Raw genomic sequence first — 19,119 nt, 5'->3', positions numbered from 1 at the left:
CTATCACCACCTGGTCTCCAGCACGGTTCAGGCTGGATATTCATGAATTGTGGAGAAACAAATTCAGTCCTACATTAATGACTATTATAATTACTTTCTCTTTAGTAAAACTTCACAGAAAGCAAAGCCTTAGCCTTGTCCTCTAAAAATTTATAAGAAAATGGTTTACAAATGAGAGGACAAACATTTCCTTATCCTGAATAGGGATATTTCAATGAGGCATTTAAGGCTGCATTCACACATGTGTAGATTTTGCGGACCTACGGATGGTGAATGCATGCAATGGATATTTTCCCCGCCCGGTATGATGTGTCAATATCATGGCTGGTGGGGAAACAACCCATTGCATGCAATCACTGTACTGCAGAAGGGGATTAGGACAGGTGAGTAGAGATTGTTTTTAGTTTAGTTTTTGTTTTTTTACCTTGTAGGACTGGAATACTTCTTTAAAGCATTAACAATTTTCATTTTTGCAGTTTAGTTTTTTCCTCCTCATGTTTAAAAGGCCATAGCACTAGTATTTGTTCACCTACAGACCCACACAAGCCCTTATTTTTTGCACCACTAATTGTACTTTGCAATGACAGACTTACTTTTTGCATAAAATATGTTGTGTAACAAGAAAAAAAATATATGTGCGCTGAAATTGACAACTGACATGTTACCTATGTTCCTCAAGTTGGTACAATAACAATGATATGTAATTTATATAACTTTTATTTGATGGCTTTTAAAATTTTTTACTCTTTTTTTTTTTAAAAATGAAATGTTCCTTAAAATGTCTCTATTCCCATCCTTATAACGCTTTTATCCTTTGGTCTATGGGGCTGTGTGAGGGGTGACTTTTTGTGCCATGATCTGTATTTTCCGTCGGTACCTTGTTTGCGCATACACGACTTTTTGATCACTTTTTTTTTACAATTTTTCTGGATTTGATGCAACCAAAAATGCACAATTTTGCACTTTGGAATTTTAGCGCTTACGCTGTTTACTGTGTGAGATCAGGACTGTGATAATTTAATAGTTTGGGTGATTTGGGTGACTTCTAATACAACTACACTGATCTCTCATAGAGATTAGTGTAGTATACTTAATACAGCACTGATCCATTAGATCGGTGCTGTATTGCTCTGGTCTACAGCAGACCAGATACATGAATTGCCGAGGCGGCGTCAGTCCAAGGCTGAGTCCCGGCCGGATCAGAAGATGTGATCACAGAGGGGGGATCTCGCCACTAGACACCAGGGAGAGGGGCACACAGGACATTTAAATGCAGCTGTCATGTCATGTTAAATGTCTTTATTAGCTAATAGCTGTAGTCCGGGGCTGCAAAAGGCAGTGGGGATCGTGGCGGCTCAGAGGGCGGTCGCGGCGCGGCCCTTCTCTGAACCCCCCTAACGGCGCCATGACGTATGAGGTACGTCATGGGTCGTTAAGGGGTTAAAGGGAACCAATCACCTCAAAAATGCATATAAAGCTAAGTACATGTGCTGTTAGACCACACAGCACACTTCCCACACATGTATTCATAGCCTCCTTGCCTCCCCCGTGTAAGCCACAAAGTCACTTTATAAAACTGGCGCCCTGTATGCAAATTACCTGAGGTAGTCATCGGGGCGGTGTGCGGATAGCAGGTAGTCACGATCTGCTGGGCGTCTCCTATCGTCCTGGGCGTTCTTCCGCTTTAATCACGCCTTTGAGGGCGTGATTCAAATTTCACAGTAGCTGTGACGTCACTCGGGAGCGTCGCTGTGACGCCGCCGCGCATGGGCAGTACCGCCACTTCCATTCCGGCAGTATTGCGCCTGTGCAGAATAGCCTCGAACTCCGGCTCACACTGAGTTCGAGGCTATTCTGCACAGGCGCAGTACCGCCGGAATAGAAGCGGCTGTACTGCGCATGCGCGGCGACGTCACAGCGTAAGTGTGCCGACGTCGGGCATGGAGCGCTCCCGAGTGACGTCACAGCTACTGGGCGATTTGAGTCACGCCCATAGGGGCGTGATTAAAGCGGAAGAACGCCCAGGACGATAGGAGACGCCCAGAAGATCGTGACTACCTGCTATCCGCACACCACCCCGATGACTACCTCAGGTAATTTGCATACAGGGCGCCAGTTTTATAAAGTGACTTTGTGGCTTACACGGGGGAGGCAAGGAGGCTATGAATACATGTGTGGGAAGTGTGCTGTGTGGTCTAACAGCACATGTACTTAGCTTTATATGCATTTTTGAGGTGATTGGTTCCCTTTAAAGGAGAAGTCCACCAAAGTCTAAAATTGCAGGCAGGGGGGTGCTGGAAAATAACAAACACCTTTCCTTGTGCCTCGTGGCATTGCTCCGGGGTCCCATTCACGGCAGCCGGTAACCTGCAGCTCTACAAGCTGCAACTTCATGTACCCAGCTGAGCACCCGGTTTCCAGCTGTAGATGACAGCAGGCGGCTGGGACACGAGATTGTCGCAGCGGAGGCATGAGGACGGGTTCAAGTTCACTTGTTTGTTATTTTCTCACCATCAGAGTGATTCGACCAAAAGCTTGCTCAAGACCTAGTCTAAGCACAATGTCGATTAAAAGGCCAGGACTCTCTGTATGTGTCATTAATATATATAATAACAAGACAGGGCCATGAGCCCAAAACACATCAGAGTGGGTTTCCTCAATATAAAATATAACTTATATTGGTCAATATATAGCCAATAAAAGTTATATTTTATATTGAGGAAACCCACTCTGATGTGTTTTGGGCTCATGGCCCTGTCTTGGTAATATATGTTATATCCATCAGAATGGGTTCCTTTTAGGCACATTTTGGGTTAGTTATTGCTTCATTATTTATGTGTCTCCAGATGGGAATCAGATACTTAGCTGCATCTACCTTGTGGTCGGAGACTTCTACTGTATAGGTTGCATTTTTGCGCAGTTAATATCGTTTTTTAACTTGATATTTCTGGTAAACATTTGGGGGTCATGTTGCCAAAATTTCTTCTTTAAACACACACAATATCTCCAGAGAATTTTTATGCAAATCATTTTAATGAAGCCGGAGAAATAATTAAAGAAGGGTTACAGTTCATATCGTTGTTTTCTGTTCCATGTATAGCTGGAGACAACAGGAAGAACAAAATTACAAAGAATATACAATATTAGTAAATCCTAATACTACAGCACAGGATACCTTGGAGAAGCTTGACACGGTCGATGAGATTTGTAGGTTCTTTAAACTGTCCATAAGCTGCAAATATAATATTTCTTACAATTACACATATTATGGTTTAGAAGTTAAATCTTTCTCCAGATGCCGATCATGTGATCATCCTTTGTGTATTATGACTGTGTCTGATCTTTCATATCAGTCTATAAGAAGTAAAGATGAGAAAGCTTATAATGGGTAGTATGGAGGGGTGGGAGTCCTACGGTCACTACTATAGGACTTTATGTCCCATTATTGGTTTATGGACTTTGCACTGCTTGTTTCTTTGTTATTTTATACCAGTCTACTGGTAATTTTGCTTCTTTTGCTTTGTATTTTTCTGCAAACTGCTTATTAAACTCCTTGAAGATATACTTCCAGTACACAGAGGCCTCGATGCTTGGATCAGGCTGGATTTTCCAGTCTGGGTAAATTTGTCTGTATTCTTTGTAAGGGTGAAGTTTCCATTTTGTGTCCAGGCACTTGAATGGTATTTTATTCGTTACCAGTGTTGTACAAACCTCGTGAGAAAGAACGTGTGTTTCGATATGTCTGTACCCCGCCAGTCCCTGCATAGAAGCAAAGTGCTCTTTGTGGTCAGCACCTCCGGCCTCACAGGGGACCTTACAGAATGGACACTGCTTCCCACATCCAAACACCTTTGTAAACAATTCTTCTTGAGGCTTTAATGTGACCCTGGAGAGTAACTCTTCAATACTTAGAGAATGAAACTCTTCTTTCATCTTTTCTTCAACTTCACTTAAGATGGACAGAAGATACTGGAAGAACTGTTTTCCGCCAGAGGAGTTCTCAAATGTGACCACACTCATGTTGTTCTGTGAGATCACTAAGTCTTTCCTCAGGATCTCACAGAACGTCTTCAGGCTTTGTCCTAATTCTGCTTTCTGGAGAAATGACTGGTCTTCAAGAACTTGTCTTACTTTCTTTGTTATTCTGGTTACAGCTGCTGTGATCAGGGGATCTAGACGCCCCCGGTCCTGGTAGCAGGCGGTTATGTACTCTGTTATCCAATTAATAGTAAAGACCTCATACTGAAGACAGTACTGTACATAATCAGAAAACTTCTTCTCTTTAAGCAGATTGTTCAGCAAAGTTGATTGAAAGAAAGTTCTGCTCCCATATGTGATTGAGCCATCACCTGTCAGGATCTCATCAACAATGTATTTTCCGAGGCTGGAAATGACATAATCACACAGCGCTGGCTGCAGACACAGATCACTGAACCTCTGAGCCCTGGTTTTGGCTTCATCCTACTCTACATAGACTTGTTTGAAGGTGTTTAAGTAATCGACTTTCAGTCCCTCAAGACAACTTCTTGGGTCATTTTTGTGGATGAAGTCTTCATGCATCTTCTGGAACAAGGGAGCCGCCTTCCCTAACGCAAGTAATTTTATTTCCAGTTCAAATAATGGTTTGAGTTCATATTTTTCCACAGCTTTATCCCTGAGACCTTCATTGATGATGTCCAGTATTTGCTGACAGAACATTTTATGGTAATCCTGTTTTGTGAATAGCTTCTTGTTGATGTATCTATAACACCGATCTAGAATTGTTTCTGCTACAGCAATTGCTTCATCCCAGAATTCAGGTGAAAATCTCCTTAGACTGACAGTGAAATTTGTCCCTTCTAGAAACTTAATTTTCATTACAAATCTCTTGTCCTGGTATTTATCTAGATCCTTCAGGTTAATGAGCTTCTCGTTGATGTAGCCCGGTTTATTCTTCATGTCGATCCTCAGATGTTCCAGCATCATTTAACCAACGTTCTTCTTCTCGATCGTCCCTATATTAATCCCTTGTAATGTTTCCTGCCACATGGCCTCAAACTCGGACTCCAGCTCTACGGTGCTCAGTTTAGATTGATCACCTTTGTGTTTTTTCAAGAGTTTACTGACTTGCTCCTCAATCATTTTCTGGCTATTTCCTTGATTGCTTTTTTCTTTTTCAATTTGATTAACTTCCCTACATTTGACTTGTAGGAAAAACTGAAGCTCACATTTTAGCTGAGAAACACAGTTCTGGAATTCTCCTTTGAAATCATTTAACAGCCTTACGTGCTTTCCCCCACTTTCAAAATATTCTTCTATACAGTTTTCCATTTTCTTTGCTTCTAGATCGCGAATCTGTTGTATGTCATTCTCCAGTCTTGTTTTTATGTCACCTTCTTGTTGGGCGGCTAAGTGGTTCTTTATCTCATTCTCGGCTTCCGTCATCCAGCTGTGTGCAGCCTTACGGCATTCCCACTCTTGGTCTGAGTACATTATACACAACTGGTTACATGCATCAGCCACTAAACTAAAGAGGAATTTTTCATGCTTCACAGCGTTCCACAAACTCTTTATCCATTCTATAAATTCTTTAATGTTACAACAGTCAGAAATAGTTTTTTGTTTTAAAAATTCCAACAAATATGTCTTAAGTTTATGAATGTTTTCGCTGTATCCTAGACTAACTGGAGCCATCGGGGGTAGTCCGTGCCACAAGCCTGGAATGTACCAATTGTGTCCCTGAGGATCATAGTCAATAATTTCACAAAATGTTGTGACACCAGAATTACTTTCCATTCTTCCTGCAACTTTGGTCATTTCATCCAGTTGGTCCAAAAATAATCTTTTTCCTTTTATATTTTGTTCCTGGGCGGACACATCACTCACATTCTGATGGACAAACTGACAATTGGGTCTCTTCCCAACATGTCTCATTCTTAGAAATGCATGGACCACAATTTGTAATATATCTTTCATCTCGGTGGTGTTCTCCATGGCCATATTGACTATGGTGATGTCCCTCAACCCAACCACTAATGTGGCCAATTCATTGTCATGTTCATAACTATCATCAAGAGAAGCCAATTCAGGAGCTTTCAACCCTTCCGTATCAATCACCAGAATAAATTCACAGCCAATCTCCTCCTGGATGTTCTCCTGCACTTTAATAAGAGTCATGAAGGCTCCTCGTGTGCATCGCCCACTGGCCACAGGGAAATGTAGACCAAACATGGTGTTCAGAAGGACTTCCCCGTACTCTGTACTCCTAGCACAGTTATCACTCTCATCCTACATCGTCCTCCAGTCTTCTTATCTAGCTCAGTCAGGACATCAGTTATCCACTGTAAGGGTACTATTCCACCTAACGATTATCGTTCGCATAATCGCTAACGATTAACGATCTCAAACGACCGCTATTGCGAAAGACCTGAAAACGTTCACTCATTTCCATGGAACGATAATCGTTACTTATGATCATAATTGCGATCGTTTTTCCTTCGCTATTTATTCGCAATTGCGTTCGTATCTATTGCGAACGACCGAACGAAGTCTTATTCAATGCGAACGATTTGCGAACGTTTTGCGAACGAGCAACGATAAAAATAGGTCCAGGTCTTATAAAACGATCAGCGATTTCTCGTTCGGTTGTTAATCGTTAACTGCATTTCAACCGAACGATTATCGTTCAGATTCGAACGATTTAACGATAATCTGAACAATAATTGTTCGGTGGAATAGGGCCCTAAGGGAATGTTGGAGGCATCTCCATCAATCAGCTCCAGTGGGAACCCATCCAACAGGAGGTCGGCAGCTATTCCTGGAAGGTTATTAAACTTCTTCTCAGTTATCTGACTTTCTTTATTTTTTACCATTGAGCATTCAGCCTCATAATATTGTCCCAGTTCACGCAGAAAATGTTCAATTCCTAAACTACTGTCGGATAAGACTTGACCATGGCTATTACCATAAGATGTTAAAATGTTTTTGGATTCTGAATCAAGATAAAAACGCATCCAATTTAAAAAGTAAATTTTTTCCTCCGGAGAGAGATTCATGAGAGCTTCTAAAAATATCCGGAAATTGTTGGGCATTGTCTCTCGATATTGTTTCCTGCGCAGATCTAGATTTTCTGTAAATAAATGTGACCTGTATTCTTCTCCAGATCTGTTGCCTTGATCCTTCATTCGGCACAATTCCTTCTCATTTCTTGATAATCGGGACCAGAGATCTCCTTGAAGCTTCATGTTTGTCTTCTTATAATCTTTCACACCTTTGATATATGTAGTGATCTCTTGGGCGAGTCGCTTTGTCCTCACACATACTTCTGAGTTCTCATCCACTGTTATTCCAATATCAGAGGCAACTCGTAAACTATCATCTTAAGGACTGCACCTCTTTTCTTTGGCTAGGCTATCTCTTATATACTTTCGTAAGGATTTTACCATCTTTCGGTCTTGAGATGTCTTTGGATTCAACATTATGAATCTTTTTTCCACATTTTGATCAGGAAAGAACTTTGTTAGATATTCCTGTATCTGTTTTCCTTTACTTGTTGCCGTGAACAAATAGTTACTGTGATTGACACTTGATAGCTTCTCCAGGAATCTTTTATGTTTCCCTGTAATATCATTAGACGTTATGTTGATAATAAAAAATATTTTGTCACTGGAGATGTCAACCTCTGATAATACGTTGTCCGCTTGATCCAAATTCCCAATGAATATATAGACTGTCGCTGAGATCTTAGTCAGGAAGCTGACTTGCTTTCGGTGATGTAGAAGGTCTCCGCGTAGGTTGGCGATGGTTAGAGGATCAGGAAACAGATCAGTCACCACCAGCAGGAAAGTACCAGGAGATTTCCACCAATCCATCCACCAATGATTCTTTTGACGTTTCCACCACTCATGTTCCCGTGCACAAAATAATCATGAAGCTGTCCTTCTGCACTTAGGATCTGGTTCAGGATATTGGATTTTGATCAACTATATTCTCCTACCCGGACAAAAGAGAATATTGGCATGGAAATATTGACCACATAGTCTTCTACAGCCCCTTTACTTTCCCTCATACTCTGTGGTCTCCAGCTCTTCACAATATCCTTCATTGCCCAGAGCAGATGGGTGCAGTCAGATCCATCACCAGAAGGAAGAAGAAGGGGCACAGCAAACTGGCACATGGACATCTTTAATAAGATGTGTCTCTGCAGGAGGTGATCAGAACAATGCAGGAGAGCGCACACAACGTCCAGGGGGTTCAGAGAACTTGTTGGACTTTCTTCTTCATCTTCATCATCCTCTTGTATATAGCAAGCAGTTCCATTCAGTGCAATGAGTTTTTGTAAGAAATACCAGGGAGCGTTGTTCAATGGACGAACTTTAATCTTCTTACATGTTTCTGATCCAATACTCAGGAGACTGGAAAGTGTGAGCTTTGTGGTTTTATAAGTCTCTAGTCCAAGGATTACCAGAAGGTCATCAAGAGAACATGTAGCACCTGAACAAAAAGACACAATATTGTATTGCTGTTTAAAAAAAGTTGGATTATACATTTTTAATCTAATTTATATGAAAATAACTGAAATAGTCAGAAAACACATAAATGATCCTTGGTCACAAGACATCATCCTACTTGTTAAGATGTTTTTCTAAGAAGACTAGTGGGCATCTGTACTCACCTGATATAGTGATCGGGCTCTGGTGGAGATAATATATACCTGCTTAGCTAATGAACTAAAATACCATATACATATGTGTGTACTCTGTGTGCCACCATAGACTTGTACAGTCTGCCATCTTTGTTAGCACAATCTCAGACTGCTGCTTACTCCATATTACCACTGGTGGGATGTTAGATCTATTTAACAGACAGATGTCATCATGATTTTCAGAAATATAAGTAATCCTTTAAGACAAAACATTTAGGCTATGTTCATACACAGTAAAAAAAAAAATACTGCTGTAAATTTGAGTGAAAATAAAACAATGTGTCCCCTGCCAAGTAGGAGGCGCCTGAAAAAATTCCCGAGTCTCCCATCGACTTGGGGTTTGTTATTCGAATCCAGCACTCAAGTATCAGAAAACAGTCGACTCGAGTAATGAGCATTCCAGGGTTTCAGTACTCGTTCAATTCTAGTGATAAATAATAAGCATGTTCATTATTTGGATGTATCCCAATCAATTACAGTCGGTAGTCTAAATGGTGTTTGCATCGCTGTCCAATTCTCTTTTGACTTCAATGGAGTGCATTGTTACACTGAAAATACGGACTTTTTTTTACCTCAAAATTACAACCATGTTTTACCATTATTTTACAGTGTGTGAACATAGCCTTAACTCTGCCCTTGCAGTAGGTGCTAGGTGACTGCTCACGTGTGCAGTCCTCTATAATTTAGAAGGAACATGAGAGGACAGCCAGCACCCCCCCAGTGTCTCAAACCAGAGGACAGCAAGCACCCCCTCAAACAGCACCTCACACTAGAGGACAGCCAGCACCCCCCCAGTGCCTCACACCAGAGGACAGCCAGCACCCCCTCCCCCCAGTGCCTCACACCAGAGGACAGCCAGTATCCACCCCAGTGCCTCACACCAGAGGACAGCCAGTATCCACCCCAATGCCTCACACCAGAGGACAGCCAGTATCCACCCCAATGCCTCACACCAGAGGACAGCCAGCATCCACCCCAGTGCCTCACACCAGAGGACAGCCAGCATCCACCCCAGTGCCTCACACCAGAGGACAGCCAGCACCCCCCCCCCCCCACAGACAGCGCCTCACACTCGGGGACAGCCAGCACCCCCTCACACACACACACACACACACACAGGGCTTCACGATATATAGGTGTACACTTGAGGATGGTAACGTGAGGTGACCGAAACGTCGTGTCTTATTTTGGAGTGCTGTATGTAATAAATCACCGATTTTTCACCGTTAAACTTGTGAGTGCCGTGGACTTTCCATTTGCTATTTAAACAACAATCTATGGTCAAGATCCAGGACCGCTGGCACCCGAAAGTTCTTTGTGTGCAGTGCTGTTTATATTTTCTGTCGTATATAGATAGATAGATAGATAGATAGATAGATAGATAGATAGATAGGAGATGTCCATCGTACACTATATCTACCAATTGATCACTGCTTTTAGAGCAGAGTGGTGGTCCGTAACCTAGAAACAACGAGCTGTCAACAATGGGAGGGGAAGAGCAGCCTATTAGGAGAAGGAGGATAGTTTGGTAAATGAATCTATATACAAAAAAAAGTGTTTACCTAGACAATCCCTACAAGTATAAGTATGAGAGGGGACTTCCCTTTTAATAGAGGGCCGACCGGTTACACCCAGTTATAATGGATACGGCTGGCTGTCTTACCTCGCCCTTCCTCCATACTGGCAGCGACTGGGAAATCTCTTGCAGTTCTCACCCGGAAATAGTAAAGCAAAGTTGTCAAGTTGTTAGAGATTTATACAAGAACTAGAGGCTAAAGCCGTGGGATGGTGGAACTGTGGTAGAGAAACCCGCTCCCATTGCCTCCTAGCATCTCCAGCCTCACTAATACCCCCTGCTCTGTCAGATAGCTACATGGTCCTCTTATTAGTCATGGGAAATCTGGTTCATTTTGGGGATTTGTTCACTATGATCTAGTTCATTTAAAGGAGTAGTTCAGAAGATTTGTTCATTAAGTTCAGTCATGTCATACTCTGGCCTGTGGGGCCATTATTTTTGGCCCGCCAGGCAATTTACAGATTGAATTGCATCCTTCACCCCGACATTGCATTAGATTATAATATGGGTGGTCCGGACAGTCTCTCGGACCGCCCATATTATAATCTTGTAGTCCATCAGGCAGTTTTTAGCCTGCGGCCTAGGAGTATGTGTCCTGGCACCGGCAGCGCAGTGACGTCACAGAGGGCAGCTGTATCTCTGCAGCGGGACCGGCATCAGGATGGGACCACCAGGATGGGGTAAGTATGGGGGGCTGTATCCAGGGGTAGGGTGGGTTCAGGGGGCCGTCCACAGGTGACAGGTTCCCTTTAACTACTGTTCTAGGGGCTGGCTACTATATAAGAGTCTTTTGGGGATGGCTGGCTACTATATAAGAGACTATGGGGCAGGGCTGGCTACTATATAAGAGACTATGGGAGAGGGCTGGCTACTATATAAGAGAATATGGGGCAGGGCTGGCTACTATATAAGAGACTATGGGGAGGGCTGGCTACTATATAAGAGACTATGGGGAGGGCTGGCTAATATATGAGACTACTGGGGAGGGCTGTATACTATATAAGAGACTATGGAGGAGGGCTGGATGCTATATAAGTGACTATGGGGGAGGGCTGGCTACTATATAAGAGACTACTGGGGAGGGCTGGATACTATAAAAGAGACTATGGGGAGGGCTGGCTACTATATAACAGACTATGGGGCAGGGCTGGCTAATATATGAGCCTATTGGGAAGGGCTGGATACTATATAAGAGAATATGGGGCAGGGCTGGCTACTATATAAGAGACTATGGGGAGGGCTGGATACTATATAAGAGAATATGGGGCAGGGCTGGCTACTATATAAGAGACTATGGGGAGGGCTGGCTAATATATGAGACTACTGGGGAGGGCTGGATACTATATAAGAGACTATGGGGGAGGGCTGGATGCTATATAAGAGACTACTGGGGAGGGCTGGCTACTATATAAGAGACTATGGAGAGGGCTGGATACTATAAAAGAGACTATGGGGAGGGCTGGCTATCATAAAAGAGACAATGGGGGAGGGCTGGCTACTATTTGGACACTATTGGGAGGGCTGGCTAATATGTGGGGCAATTTTGGTTGGGTTGGCTACTACATGGGGCAATATTGGGGGGGTTGGCTGTTACATGGGATAAGGTTTAATAATATCATAGCAATTTATCATAGTGCACAGTGCTGGGAGACGCACACCACTGACAGTGCCAGGAGCGCCGCACACTGCTCTGACAATTCCAGGACCACTGCATGCGCTTTTCAATAATTTTCTCAATGATTTAGTTCATTATATCATTGTATCTAGAAGTCACTAGAAGCAGACCTTCTCTATTACATTCGGAGCCCTCAGCACCGGCTGTCGGGATGAGAGATTATTGGGGTAAAATGATATGTGCTATGTAATATACAGGGGACTTACTGCTTTAGCTCAGGGATAGTTTTCCAGGATAATTCCGGCTCTATAGGCGGCAAAATGTTAGAAAACCATTGCTAAAAGATTGTAAGAAGAGGAAGATACCTGGTGGAGAGAAGCACACCTCCCAACTGTCCCGGATTCCGCGGGACAGTCCCGTTTTTTGGGGTGCTGTCCCGCGGTCCTAGAACGGCCCCCCGTGTCCCGCATTATATGTGGCCCCACCAAAAAAACAATAAACCAGTAACTCACCAGTCCGCTGGTCCCAGCAGCTCCTCTCCCGGCAGAGCGCGCACTCCCGTCATCCTCCGGGGCGGGCAGCGGGGTATAGGTAGTCACTGACTGTGCCGGAAGTGACCTGCAGCCTCTGTCATGAATCACTTCCGGCACAGTCAGTGTCTGTATACCCCGCTGCCCGCCCCGGAGGATGACGGGCTGTGTATAGTGCAGGGTCATAGTTTTTATTTTTTTTATTAGTATTTTCTAGGACGTTCTGTGTTTTATTAATTTCATTTTCCAGCATGGGGGACCTAAAAGCAGATGGCAGTGTGACAGTGATAGAGCTGGAGCTGCTGGGCTGGTCTCTCTGTCGCCCCCCGGCTGCTGGGCTGGACTCTCTGTCGCCCTCTGGCTGCTGTGCTGGACTCTCTGTCGCCCTCTGGCTGCTGTGCTGGACTCTCTGTCGCCCCCTGGCTGCTGTGCTGGACTCTCTGTCGCCCTCTGGCTGCTGTGCTGGACTCTCTGTCGCCCTCTGGCTGCTGTGCTGGACTCTCTGTCGCCCTCTGGCTGCTGTGCTGGACTCTCTGTCGCCCTCTGGCTGCTGGGCTGGACTCTCTGTCGCCCTCTGGCTGCTGGGCTGGACTCTCTGTCGCCCTCTGGCTGCTGTGCTGGACTCTCTGTCGCCCTCTGGCTGCTGTGCTGGACTCTCTGTCGCCCCCCGGCTGCTGGGCTGGTCTCTCTGTCGCCCCCCGGCTGCTGGGCTGGTCTCTCTGTCGCCCCCCGGCTGCTGGGCTGGACTCTCTGTTGCCCCCCGGCTGCTGGGCTGGACTCTCTGTCGCCCCCCGGCTGCTGGGCTGGACTCTCTGTCACCCCCTGGCTGCTGTGCTGGTCTCTCTGTCACCCCCTGGCTGCTGTGCTGGTCTCTCTGTCACCCCCTGGCTGCTGGGCTGGACTCTCTGTCGCCCCCCGGCTGCTGGGCTGGACTCTCTGTCGCCCTCTGGCTGCTGGGCTGGTCTCTCTGTCACCCCCTGGCTGCTGGGCTGGTCTTTCTGTCGCCCTCTGGCTGCTGTGCTGGACTCTCTGTCGCCCCCCGGCTGCTGCGCTGGACCCTCTGTCACATCGAAGCCTCCCTCCCCCCCCCTCCCTGCTGGGCTGGACTCTTTGCCCCCCCACACAATAAATCATAACGTGACCTGTGACCTACAGGAGAACCAGTTCTCTCACAGAGCTATGAATTATATGAACCACAAGATCAGGAGAGTCTCTCTCTCTCTCTCTCTCTCTCTCTCAGTATTACATGTGCTGTACTATATGTATTGTACTGTGTGTTCTTACTATATGTGCTGTACTATATGTATTGTACTGTGTGTTCTTTACTATATGTGCTGTACTATATGTATTGTACTGTGTGTTCTTACTATATGTGCTGTACTATATGTATTGTACTGTGTGTTCTTACTATATGTGCTGTACTATATGTATTGTACTGTGTGTTCTTACTATATGTGCTGTACTATATGTATTGTACTGTGTGTTCTTACTATATGTGCTGTACTATATGTATTGTACTGTGTGTTCTTACTATATGTGCTGTACTATATGTATTGTACTGTGTGTTCTTACTATATGTGCTGTACTATATGTATTGTACTGTGTGTTCTTACTATATGTGCTGTACTATATGTATTGTACTGTGTGTTCTTACTATATGTGCTGTACTATATGTATTATTCTTTACTATATGTGCTGTACTATATGTATTATTCTTTACTATATGTGCTGTACTATATGTATTGTACTGTGTGTTCTTACTATATGTGCTGTACTATATGTATTGTACTGTGTGTTCTTTACTATATGTGCTGTACTATATGTATTGTACTGTGTGTTCTTACTATATGTGCTGTACTATATGTATTGTACTGTGTGTTCTGTATTATATGTGCTGTACTATATGTATTGTACTGTGTGTTCTTACTATATGTGCTGTACTATATGTATTGTACTGTGTGTTCTTTACTATATGTGCTGTACTATATGTATTGTACTGTGTGTTCTTACTATATGTGCTGTACTATATGTATTGTACTGTGTGTTCTTACTATATGTGCTGTACTATATGTATTGTACTGTGTGTTCTTACTATATGTGCTGTACTATATGTATTGTACTGTGTGTTCTTACTATATGTGCTGTACTATATGTATTGTACTGTGTGTTCTTACTATATGTGCTGTACTATATGTATTGTACTGTGTGTTCTTACTATATGTGCTGTACTATAACAGTGTGTTCTTACTATATGTGCTGTACTATATGTATTGTACTGTGTGTTCTTACTATATGTGCTGTACTATATGTATTGTACTGTGTGTTCTTACTATATGTGCTGTACTATATGTATTGTACTGTGTGTTCTTACTATATGTGCTGTACTATATGTATTGTACTGTGTGTTCTTTACTATATGTGCTGTACTATATGTATTGTACTGTGTGTTCTTACTATATGTGCTGTACTATATGTATTGTACTGTGTGTTCTTACTATATGTGCTGTACTATATGTATTGTTCTTACTATATGTGCTGTACTATATGTATTGTACTGTGTGTTCTTACTATATGTGCTGTACTATATGTATTGTACTGTGTGTTCTTACTATATGTGCTGTACTATATGTATTGTACTGTGTGTTCTTACTATATGTGCTGTACTATATGTATTGTACTGTGTGTTCTTACTATATGTGCTGTACTATATGTATTGTACTGTGTGTTCTTACTATATGTGCTGTACTATATGTATTGTACTGTGTGTTCTTACTATATGTGCTGTACTATATGTATTGTACTGTGTGTTCTTACTATATGTGCTGTACTATATGTATTGTACTGTGTGTTCTGTATTATATGTGCTGCAGGGTGACATTCATCAGCTGGTGAGGCCTTAGCATTACCCTGGGTATATAAATCCTGAGTAGCCCTTGTCTACAATATTCTTTTCAGTTCTCTTGGACATGAGAACTACAATACTTCATTATAATAACACAAAAAATTAATAAATAAAAGTAATCACTAGCAAAATGGAGAAAAAGATAAATCTCTGGATGTGCGGCTGCAGATTAATCAGTAACTATCAATGTCCCAATGCTTTATACCCAGCCAGGACTGATGGACGGTGATAGGACGTTCAAGGATGATCCCCCTCTGCAATACTCTCTAAGCAAATACCAGGGGAGATGTGGACATGTTCTGTACACTTAGATGATGATAACACAATGTAACACAGAACAGACATATAACTAATAGTATACGATATGTAAGAGAACCAAACCGTATGGATGTAACTCAGAGCTCCGAGAGACATCATCCATGGAAGGGTCTAACAACAAATCTCAGAGGGTTCCTGTCCCCGAAAATCTCCAGGCTTGCAGTACTTATCAGCTGCTGCATGTCCTGCAGGAGGTGGTGTATTCTCTCCAGTCTGACACAGTGCTCTCTGCTGCTGCCACCTCTGTCCATGTCAGGAACTGTCCAGAGCAGCAGCAAATCCCCATAGAAAACCTCTCCTGCTCTGGACAGTTCCTGACATGGACAGAGGTGGCAGCAGAGAGCACTGTGGCAGACTGGAGAGAATACACCACTTCCTGCAGGACATACAGCAGCTGATAAGTACTGGAAGACTGGAGATTTTTAAATAGAAGTAAATTACAAATCTTTATAACTTTCTGACACCAATTTCTGACATTTTGCCGGAGTACCCCTTTAATGTACTCGTATTAAAGGGGTTCAGTTGAATAGAAAAATCTGTACTTACCCCCTCGTCCCACTGCCACCGCCTCTACCTCGGTGTCGTTCTCTGCTGGACTACTTCTTTGTGTTGCTGTTTAGTTAATCAATATGTGAGGTAGGACATCGCTGCAGTCACTGGCTGAACGGGAAAGTCCATGGGCCAAGACTGACACACAGATGCGGAGGGGGGGGGGGGGTGATTGAGGAGGGGCAGTGTAGGGCTTTTTTGTATTCAGTTGCACCTTGTACAGCACGCCCTTTAACCCATTTTTACATTTTTGCGCTTTCATTTTGTCCTCCTTGTGTATATAAGGCCATAGTACTTACATTTTTTCACCTACAGACCCACATGAGTCCTTATCTTTGCCAAGTCATTTGTACTTTGCGATGACAGACTTAAAGGACAACTCCGGCCTCCCCCCCCCCCCCCGCGCCCCCTTAACTAACACACATTACGAAGTTCTATAACTTTGTAATGTGTGTAAGTCATCTGCCTGGAGCCGTTCCGCCTCTTTTACCCTTAACCCCCCCTCCCTCTGGAAGTTAAAAAAAAATCTATACTTACACATTTACTGTCGTCCCCGTCCTCTTCTACCGCCGCCATTTTGTGACAATGTCGTCCCACAAGCGTGGGGCGGGGCTGGTCTTCCTCTTCTTTAGCTTCTTCCTTTAGTATAAATGGAAGCATGCACATTGGCAGCCTTTTCATTGGCTGGAATGCATCACATGGCTTTCAGCTTGCTCATCTCTGATTGGCTGAGCAAGCTGGAAGCCATGTGATGCGATCCAGCAAATGAAAAGGCTGCCGGTGCGCACGCGCATCAGCAGCCTTTTCGCTCTCATTCATGCCATGGCCCGGAAGTTAAGAAGATCTGACGACGCAGACGGCGGTAATTTCGAATGGCGATCGGATGGTGAGTATAGAATCTGTGTCTAATAGTGTTCATTGTTTTTTTTTTTCCTTTGTCCTTTAAAAATATGCTGCAGAACTGGAAACACATTAGCTGGAAACAAATTAACTGGATATTCTATTTATTTTGCAAGGTTTCGTGTTTACGCTGTTCGCCCTATGGTAAAACTGCCATGTTATCTATGTTACTCAAGTCAGTACGATTACAACAATATGTAATTTGTATAACTTTTATTTCATGTAGTTTAAAAAAAATGAAAACTTTTTTGAAAACACTAAGGGGGAGATTTATCAAACATGGTGTAAAGTGAAACTGGCTCAGTCGCCCCCGGCAACCAATCAGATTCCACCTTTCATTCCTCACAGACTCTTTGGAAATGAAAGGTGGAATCTGATTGGTTGCCGGGGGCGACTGAGCCAGTTTCACTTTACACCATGTTTGATAAATCTTCCCCCAAATGTTCTTCAAATTGCTCTATACCCATGCTTATAGCGCTTTTATCCTTTGGTCTATGGTCCATGGGGTCTATGGTCTTTTGCGCCATGATCTGTACTTTCTATTGGTACCTAGATTGGGTATATGCGACTTTTTGATCACTTTTTATTACAATTTTTCTGGATTTCATGCGACCAAAAATCCGCAATTTTGCACTTTGGTGGGTTTTTGCGCTTACACTGTTTACCGTGTGAGATTAGAATTGTGATAATTTAATAGTTTGGGCAATAAAATAGGAAATGGTAGGGAAGGGGATTTTTTATTATTAAAATAACTTTTTTTTTACATACATTAAAGGCGAAAGTCGAAAGGCGAACATTTTTATTAAAGTATTGTAATGCCCCCCAAAAGTCTAATACAACTGCACTGATCTATCATAGAGATCAGTGCTGTATTGCTTTGGGCTGCTGCAGCCCACATCTATAGATTACCGAGCCGGGATCAGCGTGGTTTTTCTGCCTGCTTTTTATTGGAGGCCTGAAAAATGCCAGACAAAAACCATGCTGATTCCGACTTGGTAATCTATAGATGTGGGCTGCAGCAGCCCAAAGCAATACAGCACTGATTTCCAATGCGTTGGATGATGTTTTTTCATGCATTTGCATTTTTTTCTGATGTGTGTTCTTGTGTTTTTGACTTTTTTTTTGTTGTTTAAGCGTTACTGTGTGCTGAACTTTTTTTCCCCCTGCCATCACATGACCTTGCTGCTGGACCATAAAAGGTGACAAAAACACCAGGAAACAACTAGAACAATCCCATTGAAGTCTGTGGGAAAAAAATGCCACCCTCTCAACGTGTTGCATTTTGGAAAAACTGCCACAGAGCCTCAAAAACGTCACAAAGTAGAGAAAAACGCCACCCCAAAAACATGATGGGGGAGATTTATCAAACATGTGTATAGTGAAACTGGCTCAGTCGCCCCTGGCAACCAATCAGATTCCTCCTTTCATTTTCCAAAGAGTCTGTGAGGAATGAAAGGTGGAATCTGGTTGCCGGGGCGACTGAGCCAGTGTCACTTTACAGCATGTTTGATAAATCTCCCCTTATATGTGTAAGGCCGATCAGCTGACCTCCATCTGGCTGCTGGTGGTTTTATTGGCTTTTTGTCAAGATGCTATACAGAGGAGGGCCCCACCCCACCATGTACTGTATATTTTATATTGTTGGGCAGCATAACAACTGTGCCGCCCCTTACTGCTGTGTGGAAGTGAGTATGCTTGTAAAAAATTATACGTTACAAAGAGCTATAACTTTATTAACCCCTTCATTTCGCAGACCAAAAAGACCTGAATGACCCGGCATTAATTTTCTGTTTTGCATCTTCGCTTTTCCCTCCTCACCTTCTTAGAGCTATAGCGCTGTTATTTCTCCACCTATATGGCCATGGGAAGGTTTGTTTTTTTGTTTTTTTTTGGGGGGGGGGCAGGTGTTTTTTGTATTGGTGCCTTTCCAGTGTAGCATAAAATGTATGTATGACAGACCTCTAAAATATTATGTATGGGGTAAAATTTAAAAAAAATGCAATTTTGTACCTTTTGGGGGTTTCCATGTCTACGTAATGCAGTTTA

General features: G+C 43.2%; 1 pseudogene; it reads right to left on the bottom strand.

Moving 5' to 3' along the window:
* Positions 1 to 3,015: 3,015 nt before the first annotated feature.
* On the bottom strand, positions 3,016 to 16,833 carry LOC138801875 (up-regulator of cell proliferation-like; annotated as a pseudogene).
* Between the last annotated feature and the right edge of the window lie 2,286 nt (positions 16,834 to 19,119).

Source organism: Dendropsophus ebraccatus, chromosome 9, assembly GCF_027789765.1.
Source record: "Dendropsophus ebraccatus isolate aDenEbr1 chromosome 9, aDenEbr1.pat, whole genome shotgun sequence".
NCBI lineage: Eukaryota > Metazoa > Chordata > Amphibia > Anura > Hylidae > Dendropsophus > Dendropsophus ebraccatus.
This window is presented reverse-complemented; position numbering and strand designations above follow the sequence as displayed.